We start from the raw sequence: 11,454 nt of genomic DNA on the forward strand, positions 1-11,454 counted from the left end.
CTTCTAATTGGAATTAATTGACCAAGGAATTGGCAGTTAATGAATTTTAGAGGAGACTAGAAAGGTCTAAGGAATTAGGGTCTAGTCACATATAGTTTGCCATAAATTAAATCCTACATAATTAAAATAGTTAGTAAGAAAAGTAAATCTGGAAAAATAGATAACTCTGAAGCCTTAACTGCTTTCTCCATATTTTATTCCTCACCTATTCACTTGCCTGTCTTCAACTTTGAATTTACTTTTTAATGCTTTTGAACTTCCAAACACTATTTTCTGTTTGTCTAACTAAGCCTATCAAACACTATTGTTGCTTAATCCATCAATCCTCGTGGGATCGACCCTTACTCACGTAAGGTATTACTTGGTACGATCCGATGCACTTGTTGGTTAGTTTGTGGTTAGAAATTCCGCACCATATATCTTCCGTAGAATTCTCCACCTCTATCTGATCTTACGATCTTAATTTGCTTTTCGCATTGTTTCTCTACTTCAGCTTTATAAACTTTAAAATTGGTCAATGCCTCATATTTATTATGAAGCATATAGAGATACATATATCATGAATAATCATCAATAAAAGAGATGAAGTATTTCTGACCACTTAAGGACATATCAGGACAACATATGTTAGTGTGAATTATTTCTAATATGTCAGAACTCCTCTTAGCATCTTTTTGAGATTTTTTGGTTTACTTCCCCTTAATTCATTCCACACAAGTATCAAAATCAGTAAAGTCTAGAGGTTCAAGAACCCCATCACTTACTAATTTTTTCATTCTCTCAATGGAGATGTGTCCCAACCTTCGGTGTCACAACATAGAAGATTTTTCATTCATACCATTACCATGCATAACCATAAAACCGATGGAATATTATTAGCTAAATGGACTTTAAATAAATTACCAATTAAAGTAACACGTCCAATAATATTAGAATTTTTAATAATGTCAACAGAATCATCATAAAAATTTATACATAATTTTTGTTTTACAAGCTTATATAAAAAGAAATCAAATTTTTAGAAAAATCTGGAATATAAATTTTTTTTTCTAAATCTAAAATACAACCAGTACTTAATACAAGCCTAAATATTCCAACAGCTTCCACACATGAACAGTGAACACATTCGATTACCTATATAGATGCTCTGTTCACTTCCTATCGGTTTCCTTTTCCTTATGAAATCTTGCATGGTATTTGAAATATGAATTTTAGCACCAGAACCAATTCGCCAAGTGTCATGACATATTTCAACAAAATTAGATTCAAAACACACTGAAGGAATCAGATCACAAAGGTTAGTACCTTTCTTTTTAAGCCAACTTTAAATTTTGGGCACTCCTTCTTCATGTGTCATTTCTTTTTACAAAAGAAACACCGTGCACCTTCTTTCTTCATAGGATGGGATGCAATACCCCTTCCTTTATTCTTATGAGCTTACTTTTTACCACCCTCATTTGTCACTAATAGTGCACTTTCACAAAGTTTCTGAATTAGCCTTTCTTCCTCTTGCACATACATCACCAGTAATTCGTTAATGGACCATTTTTTCTCATGTATGATATAGAAAATCTTAAATGGTCCGTATTGGGTAGGAAAATAATTCAGAATAAGATGCATCAGAAATGAGTCAGAAATCTCAACCTCTAAAGCTTTCAGTTGTGCTGCAATGTCTCTCAACCTCATGATATGTTCATGCATACCTCTTACACCGGTAAGTCTCATGGATGACAATTGTGCCATTAGGGTGCTTACAAGTGCCTTACTAGAAGACTCAAACTATTTATCAATAGCCTTCATGTAATCCTTGACATTCCCGTAATCAGGAATTGAACCTCGGATACTAGCTGAGATACGAGACTTAATGAACATCATACTTAAATGGTTGGATTTCTCGCACCGTTCATATAATGCTACCTCGGCTCAAGAACTAGCATCAGTAGGTGCCGGAGGCTCTTCCCTACGAAGAGTATAGTCAAAGTCTACACACCCTAAGTGAAAGAGAACCTTATCTTTCCATTCTTTATAGTTGTCACCACTTAACAAATGAACTTCAGATATAGTTTCAGATATCATTACTGCTGCAAATAATAAATCATGCTAACATTACTCAACTTTAAATAGGCATATTAAAATCCATAACATATGATAATACATGCCAATGCAAGTCATATCAAAATAAATATGAATCATAGTGTCATTAAAATCTACCCGTGGACAAAGATTTTAACACACATAATATTCACTATATTAACTAAAGTATTAAAACTAGAAAATAAAATACTACTTCTTAATGCCTGTAGGCTAATTCAGAAGTAAAAAATATTCTCTATTTTAATCTAATTATATGTGAATAACATAATAAATTTCTGTGGGTAAGTTCATTATATAATTCACAACAATTACAAATATATCATATTAATATTTATATGATTTTTTTAAATATAATTATTATCAAGAATGCTGTGGCTACTCCTTAATAAATTATATATTAATCACAATATGATATGCAACAGAAGAATTTATATTGCATGCAAATATAATCATCAAATAAATAAACTCAGTGACATGAATATTATCAAAGTGAAGATGATCTAATAGATAAATATGTTGGTAATATTTAGAAGATCTAAGTTCAAACCTCACTCCTAACAAATTTTGCAATTTTATAGCAATTCAAATGAACTCCAACGTAAAAATTAAAAGAAGTGGGCCAAGAAACTAACAAAACTATATGTAAACATAGTAGAAAAAAACCACTAAAACATAAAGTAACACACACTATATATACCAGTTCTTCTTCACTTTTTCGTTCTTGTTAAACAGCGTTTCCCATTTCATTTTTTTTAATTTAAAAATGAGAAAACCTATGGGAATCATGGAAATCATGCCATTATAAAGAACAACTACTACACAAATTTTGGAGAATTTCTTTTAGGAGTATGTTCTATTATTTCATCTTCTTATGGTGCGTCAATTTCAATTTCAATGATTTTTCTTACTTATTCCAAAATTCATACTATGCATTTTTTTTAAACAATTAATCAAAATAATACACAGTAATTAAATTTTGAAATGGCAAGGCAGAGATAATTTTACTCTAATACTACATGTTAGATATTTTATTTATAAAATTAATAATTTACGTACCTCCAGCATTGCTAATAAATTCTTTGATTTAATTTAGAACTTCCGATTCTTGAATCATGAAGTTACTCTTGAGCAATATGTTCTTAAACAACATTTTCATTATGAAGATTTTGATCTTCCACCATATGATTTACTTGAACATTATCTTTATGATGTTGAATATCAGTAATAGGTTGTTCTACATTAACCCTATTTGTATGGGTATTGAATTTGAACAATCACTCTTGTATATGAAGAGGTTTGATAACATTATCATTATATAGCTGCATGCACCGACTCTATATAACTAGGTCAATTCGTTGGTACAAGTTAGTGTCTTAGTGTCTAGTTTTTGTTTAATTTATTTTTTATAATAAATTTTAAATATTTAAAAGTGATTTATTTTTATATTTTTTAAATTAAATATTAATTTTTAATTTTTTTACAAGTTTAACTCCACTTTTTAAGCATTATGGTAATTATTGTATAATTAATATATCAATTCTATTAAGTAATCAACTAGGACCAACTAATAAAAAAAATCACAAAAAATTAAAAAATATCTAAAACGTAATAAAAAAATATTCAAAATATAACAAAAAGAAATATCTAAAATTATTGTAAAAAATTATTCAAACTTTTAAAATTACACTAAAGAAGAATGCATCACCTTCGAATACAGAAACATCTAAAACTTGACAAAAGAGAGCATCTAAAATTATTAAAAAAAATCTAAAATCAAAGTGAGACATCCAAAATTATTAGAAAAAGAACATCCAAAAATTAAAAAAAATATCTAAAATTATTAAAAAAATTTAAAATCTAAAACGAAAAAACATAAGAAAAAAAACCAAAAGAAAATAAATCCAAAATTATTGTAAAAAATTATCCAAAATTCTTTCAATTATAATAAAGAAGAACGCATCACTTTCGGATATAGAAACATCTAAAACCTAACAAAAAAGAGAGAAACCCAAAATTATTTTTAAAAAATTTAAAACTTAACAAAATAAGACATCCAAAATTAAGAAATATCTAAAACTTGTAACTAAAATCGTTCAAATTTAAGAAGAAGAATGAGAAGGTTCGGAGGGAAGGGTGCAGCGTCATGAAACGACAAGTTGCAGGGAAGGCACGCGCATTGTGGCGAGAGAAGGTGGGGGGAGCGAGCGGCGTCGCAGGACGAGGTGTTACATGGATAGGCGCGGTGTCGCAGTGATTAGGGTTGGAGAGGAAGGGATGCGGTGCCGTGGAGAAAAGAGCTGTGGGGGAGGACGTAACGGTACGCAAGGGGCAATAATGAACCTTGAGAGCGTTTGAGAGAAATCGCAGTCGTGGGAGAGAAGAATTGAAGAGAACGCGTTAGGGGTTAAGGTTTGATAGCGCGTATTTTTTTATTATAATATTAATTTTGAGAATTTTAAAATAAAATTATTCAAATGGATTACATATAGAAAGATTTGGATCTTCTAAATTTTGAATTTTATTTTAGAGGATAAAGTGTGATCTCTCACAATTTATTTATAGATAAGACTAAAAAAAATATAAAAAAAAATCATTCAAAAATAAAAAATTACATTTTTTTAAGTAAAAATTTAAAATTTAAAAAATCCAAATTTTATATGGGATGGTTTACATATATTTTTTCCTAACTCGTCTAACAATGCAACTTAAACACTGATTCCTAGTACACCTAACTTCAGGTGGCTACTGTCTACCTATTTTAATTCCTTACTCTCATTTAAAACTTCCTCTTTCATCATATTAAGAATATCATAGTTTGGCCCTCCTATGGTAATGCACATGCATGTTCAGTGATATACGGGCTATCCTTTATTAATGAGAAAAAAAAATTTATATGATGGTTGGAAAAAAAAAAATAGAATATGGTTGAAAGTAATTATTATTCCCGCATTTTAGGTGAGATTTGTTCATTGGAGCCTACAACATTTTACCCCAGGGATGCTAACCTGCTATGAATTGGGACAAGATATTTAATTTTGTCCTGAAATTATTTAACTTGTTTGAACAGTTAAAACTGAAAAGAATAAAGGATATATGAATAATTATTATATTTTTAATATGTACTATTGTACTAAGAGTTTTTTTTTTTGAATGTATAAATTAAACATTTGGGATCAAATCCTTCTAAAATGAAAAAATAAGAATATAATCACTCTTTTAATTAAAATAGAAAGAGTTATACACGATATGAAGTTATAAATTTAATAGTAATTAATCTTTTATTTTATTATTTTATCAATTTTTTTATTTTATAGTTTTTTTTCTTTCGCAAAGGTTTTTTCTTTTTGTTTTTGCTTTATGTTAAATTTTTTCTTTTGTGTAATAAAAGTCAAATTCTAAGTTTTTTTATATTATAAAAATTTTAATATTATATCATAAAATTACATATTTTAAAAATTAAAATTAATAAAAAATATATAAATAATTATATATTTAACAAATTTGATGACATTACTCAGATTCATCGATATAATGATGTCTACGACTAAGGATAACCCTTTTTTTGAATTTTTATAATTGAGGACTTAATTCAACTTAAAAAATTGTGAGCACCATGTTCAATCACTTAGCTTATTCATATCTTTCTTTCTTTCTTTTTTTTCCTTCCTTTTTAATAATCGGAAATGCTTGATTTTTTCTTTTAAAAATTAAAGAAGCTAGTCAGCTACAGAAAGAGGTCGTCTAATACAATCTGGACAACCAAAAAAATAAGAAAAAGTATAAGTAGACAATGAAAATATTAAATAATGTGAATAATAGATATATCGGATGTTCATTTTACTAGATGTACGAATGGTTATTCTAATATTAAAATTTAAGTGGGTAATTTAGAAGTATAATGTGTTTTTATTTGATTGGTGGTTGTTCATGTTATTCAAAAAAATCATTGATTACCTAGCATAACCCAAAAAATAATCTAAAAAACAAGCTTATTAACTACCATAACTCAAAAACAAAGAATTTAAACAACAAATAACAAGCAAACCCAATTATTTAGTAGATAATGTATGATTGTTTAGTGTGTGAAGTTTGCAATGCTCTGCAGTTTTGGATATGGTCCAATCCAGTAAGAATTTCAATATAGATTATATATCTCAAAATAATGTGAACCTCTTAAGAGGGGAAAAAAACCCTCTCAAACTTACATTTAGAGAAATTATATATTGACTAAATGTATGTTTAGCAGTATAGGACTCTTTTCCTTAATTATAACAAGTTTATAAAGGGTTAAAGATATATGAATAGTTTTGAATTTAATATATATCATACTATGAAGTATAGACATTTTATTGAGTTATTATGTTCGCATGTTAGACATATTTTGGATATAACACTCATTGACATTCGTCCGACACACGTGTGTATCTGTTATGTCCAACTATGTCTTAATAAAAGATAAAAAATTATTCTTCGGACACGTTTGTACACATTAAATATCATCATGTGTCAATGTATCCAACTTTATTCTTATTCTTAAAATAAATTTAGAAATAGTATATATTTTATTTGTTAAAATAAAAAATATTTTAAATACTTTATATAATTAAAATAAAACATTAAAAATAATTAAAAATTAATTTATGTTTTAATATCAATAAAATATCAAAATATCATTACGATTTATTTAAAGAATATTTTATATTTTAATATATATATATATATATCATCGTGTCTTATAAAATTTTAAAATTTGTATATCATCATATTCCGTATTATATTGTATTCCATATCTATGTAAGTGTCTGTGCATCATAGATATCATATAAAGTTGGTAAGTAAAGCAAAACTTTATTATATGTATAAATCATGTGTGTATGCTGGGGATAATAAGTTAAAATTATTTATTTAATTCAATATTTATAATTATATATTATTATATTTAATATTATTTAATTATCCTAGTAGTAATTAAACTAATAAATATAAAATAAGATAAATAGTAATTAAAGAATATAAATAAAGTTATTTTAAATTATTTTAATCAGATTTTTCATTATCTCTTAGTGTAATATGTAAAACAAAACATTTAATTTGACTGATTTGGACCATAAATTTTTTTTACATTATTAATTAATATATTATTAAACTAATTAAATAATTTCTTTCAAAAAGTACAGGTATAAAAGTGACTATAAGCTAAGACAAATTAAATAACATTTAAATTTTAAGGACAAATAGAACGAAACTTTGAACATGCAGTCAGTGGTGACTGTCTTTAATTTCAATTGGCCTACAAATTAAATAGGCCGATATCAATTCAACATGATGGGGTCTTATCACCATAAATAGGCACGTTGAACACACCAATAATATGATAATAGCAATTACAAAAGCCTCAATTATCTTTCCTTATATAGGAAGTCCTTTTTTTTTTTTGGTTGAAAAAGAAGAAATTAAAAAACTCAACATAATTAAGTGGACTAACAATAGAACAAATAAAAAAAATATAAGAAAAAATATTAATCTCAAAATTATTTTTAATATTATCATCAATAATTAAAAAATTTATTATTATTATTATTATGTGCTTCTATTCAATTTTAAAAATATTTTTTATTGTGTCTGGAACATATCATAATCTGTCAAAGTCATAACTATGTACACTATACTTCCTAAGTAAAATTATATCTAAAAAATAAGTGGTGAATACTGAATATATTCAACTTCTTTCTTACACAATACACAAATCTTATTTTTATGGTTTACTATTTCTATTCTATTCAGTCTTTTTTTTGTATTCACTCTGTAAATTAAAATAAATCAAACAAAGTGAAACTAATTCTTTCTAAATAATTCTAATAAAACTATAATTTATTGCCTTTTTAAAAATTATTTTTGCCTATAACACCTACACAAATAAATTAAGGTGTTTGCTACGGTACGATCATAAATTCATACGTACCAATACGTTTAATATATGGACAAATAACAATAAGCAATGTGAAATTTATTTTCCACGTCGACATTTAATTTTTTTAAAAGAAAATATATATTATATCACTAATTTTACTAAAATATCCTTATAATTTAATAAAAATAAAAATAATATTTTTTATTTAATTTTTTAAAAGACTTAAATATCCTTTTTTAAATAATTATCTTTTTAAATTAATTAAATTAAATTAAATTGTTTAATTTTATAATTTTAAAATTTAAAAAACAAAAACAAAAACACATTTAATTATTTATCTATACTAAAAAAAATTATTTCAATCTTATTAACAACTTTCATAAACTTTAATCATTCATTCATACCAAAAAAATAAATAAATTTAAAAAATACAAAAAAAATATCACTTTGTTCTTTCTTTTCCTGGGTTTCTCCCAGAACCTTCGTATCTCTTCTCTGTCTCCCTCTCTTCTCTTCGCACTCTCTCTTCTCTCCAGTAAAGAAGACGAAGAAGCTTCCTCCACGGCGCCCTGTCACCACAGCATTCGTTGCGCGCCTCATCCAGCTGAGGAGAACGTTGTCGTGTCAGAGGGCGTCGCCGTCTTCCTCGTTCATCATCACCGTCGTGAGCCTCTCCCTTCCGGTAACATCCTCTCTGTAAGAAAGACTTTGACTTCAGAATTTGTGGCATGCTTGTGTTGGCCCTCTTGTCTCTTTACAAATAATAGAATTTGTGGCATGGTTGTGTTGGCCCTCTTGTCTCTACAAATAATTTTGCATCGTTTGAGCTAAAAAAGACAAATACAATGCATAATATGAACTAAAGTGTGTGATTGCATTATTATTATTCTTGTTTCTGAACAATCTAATTGACAAGGATGTATTTGGATATAAAGGTTGAATCTTAAGACACTGATGCCTAATTGGTGGTTAAAAACATGGAAGATGTTTTGTTTATTCTTTAAATTTGTTAACATCAATCAATTTCAAATAATCAAATATTGTTGACGATTTTATGATGTATGTGTAACAAGTTTCAGGTTCTAGTTCATGTGATTTTCCATGTTTATATAGTCTTTTAAACACTTTAATTTCTCTCGTTGTTGGATTAAGCAGAAAAGAAAAGAAAAAGCATTCCCAAATTTGATGTGTTCTTGTTGCCTTTGAAGAAGGGGGTGGTGTAACTAGAAATTGAAACCATTACATTATGGATTTGGATACCTATAGACAAACTTCCTATGATGGTCTTGGCTTTGGTTAGATCTCTGATTCATTCTTTTTATTTATTGAGTGTGTAGAGGCTGAAAAAGGAAAAACTTTAAACCCTATCAATGCCAAACTTAACTACTCAAGGATGGCAGATAAGAAGAGCTCAGTTACTAGTTTTGACTTTCAATTATTATAGGCTGCAACAAACAGCTTTAGCAAAATTAAATGGCTTTGTTGTCTAAATCCAACACGAAGTTTAGGTCTTGTGAGGGATTGTACATAAGTTGTGGTGGGTTTGGTTATTTGGATAGTGGTTTTGCTACTTTCTGTATCTATAATCTAATATTACTGCAGCCATATGCAAGACTTGCTAGCTCACCTTTGCAATTGTGTATTCACAGAGCCTCTTAAGTCCTTCTAATAGATATTGATCAGCTGTTTGGAGAAGGTCTTGAGCTATATCTAGAGTGATTTCAGTCGATCGTGTATATAAATCTGGTCATCGATCAAATAAAAAGAATATTAGTTGCTCAAAAACTACTAGAAAGTTTATATAAAAGATATGGCTGCAGAATTTATTAGACCTCATCATCAGCTCAAAAATTTCCCATCTAATATTTAGAATCTCAATATCCTTTGCATCCTTCTCCTGACATGAATAGAACATTTGTATATTAGTGCCAGAAATCTAATAATCTATCTCACTTACTGCTTGAAATTGCAATACAAGTTTTATCAATTATATAAATTCTAAAAAAACAAATATTGCAGTACAAGTTATTAGAAGGTTGAAAGAATATAACAGCCGATATTGGTGATTTTAGGAATATTATGGGGTGTGAGTGGTGCACTGGTGAAGGCTAAGTTCAAGAATGGTGGAAGTGGTGCCGAGTTATGGTTCGCTTGCATGGTTTGACCTGTAGGCATGTGGATTCGATGGTTCTTAGCTCGGCTCAACCGTCGTGGATTAGGAAGGGCAGGGTTGTTTAAATGGATGCCATTTGGAACTCTTATTGCCAATGTATCAGCTGCTTGTGTAATGGCTGCACTTTCCACCGTAAAGGAAGCAGTAAGTTTCTTTTGTGCTGCTCTGTCTCCCAGTACTCCAATATTTGCTGCATTTGCTAATCTCTAACCTAATAATAGTAATAGGATTGCAATTAAATTAGATACCATTGAGAAATTGTTACAATTGTGTCTAGATACATTAATTTATGAATGTACAAAAAAAGGTTAGTACAACCATCAAAAGTACTGTGTTAAACATACAAGAAATAGCAAATTAGAATCATTTGTACATCAATATATTCCTGATGTAAAGATTTTATTGTTACAAATCCAAATCTTCAACAACCTCTAAAGGTGGATTCATATGAGTCATTCACAAAAAAGTTGTAGTGTGATTGATGTGATATCTGATGGCTGGTACGAAGTCTATAAAGGGTTTGTGATATAAAGTTTAGCTTTAGATAAAGAGAAACCAATTTCACATTGCAAAAATAAAAGAAAAACTCATTTTTCTCATTACAAATTTTGTAGGTCAATACCAAAGATTGTGACACTATTGTAATCGGAACACAGTTAGGTCTCTTGGGGTGTTTGAGTACTGCCTCAACTTTTGCAGCTGAGTTCAATGCAATGAAAGAAAGCAATCATCCTTGGAGAGCCTATGTGTATGCCATTATCACAATGTGTGTCTCATTTGTCCTTGTAATCTTGATCTACTATGTACCTGTTTGGGCAACGGGATATGACACTAGCACATAACAATTGGGGCATAACAGAAGGCAATATCTACTTTTGACCTTTGGACAGTGTGTTTATTGGTGGAAAAGTCCAAGTTTGACCACAAGATCCTTCTTAATTTTAGAAGCAATGAAATTTTTCTACAAGGAAGGACTCGAGTATGGAGAAGTTGAGTGATGCACTTTACCACTTTTCTTTTAGGCTCAATAATTTCTATAGAACTGTATGCTGATAGGACTTTGATTAATGTTTGATCAGCTCTCAAATTTTTAATTAATTTAGATGAGCCATATCATAAGGAGAAAAAAGATGACAATGATACATATATCATTTCTGCAAAGGAAACTATGGTCTATGGCTAAATGAGTCTCCAAGGTCTAATACAGTTGCTGCCAGAGATGATAAGTTTATCATTAGAAAGAAAATATGCTATTAGAAAAGAGGAAAAGGGTGAC

General features: G+C 28.6%; 1 pseudogene; it reads left to right on the forward strand.

The window, feature by feature from the left end:
- Positions 1-1,695: 1,695 nt before the first annotated feature.
- LOC148549699 (uncharacterized) lies at positions 1,696-11,020 on the forward strand (annotated as a pseudogene).
- The last annotated feature ends 434 nt before the right edge of the window (positions 11,021-11,454 follow it).

The sequence above is a fragment of the Arachis ipaensis genome, chromosome B8 (genome assembly GCF_059453495.1).
Source record: "Arachis ipaensis isolate K30076 ecotype BB chromosome B8, ASM5945349v1, whole genome shotgun sequence".
Lineage (NCBI taxonomy): Eukaryota > Viridiplantae > Streptophyta > Magnoliopsida > Fabales > Fabaceae > Arachis > Arachis ipaensis.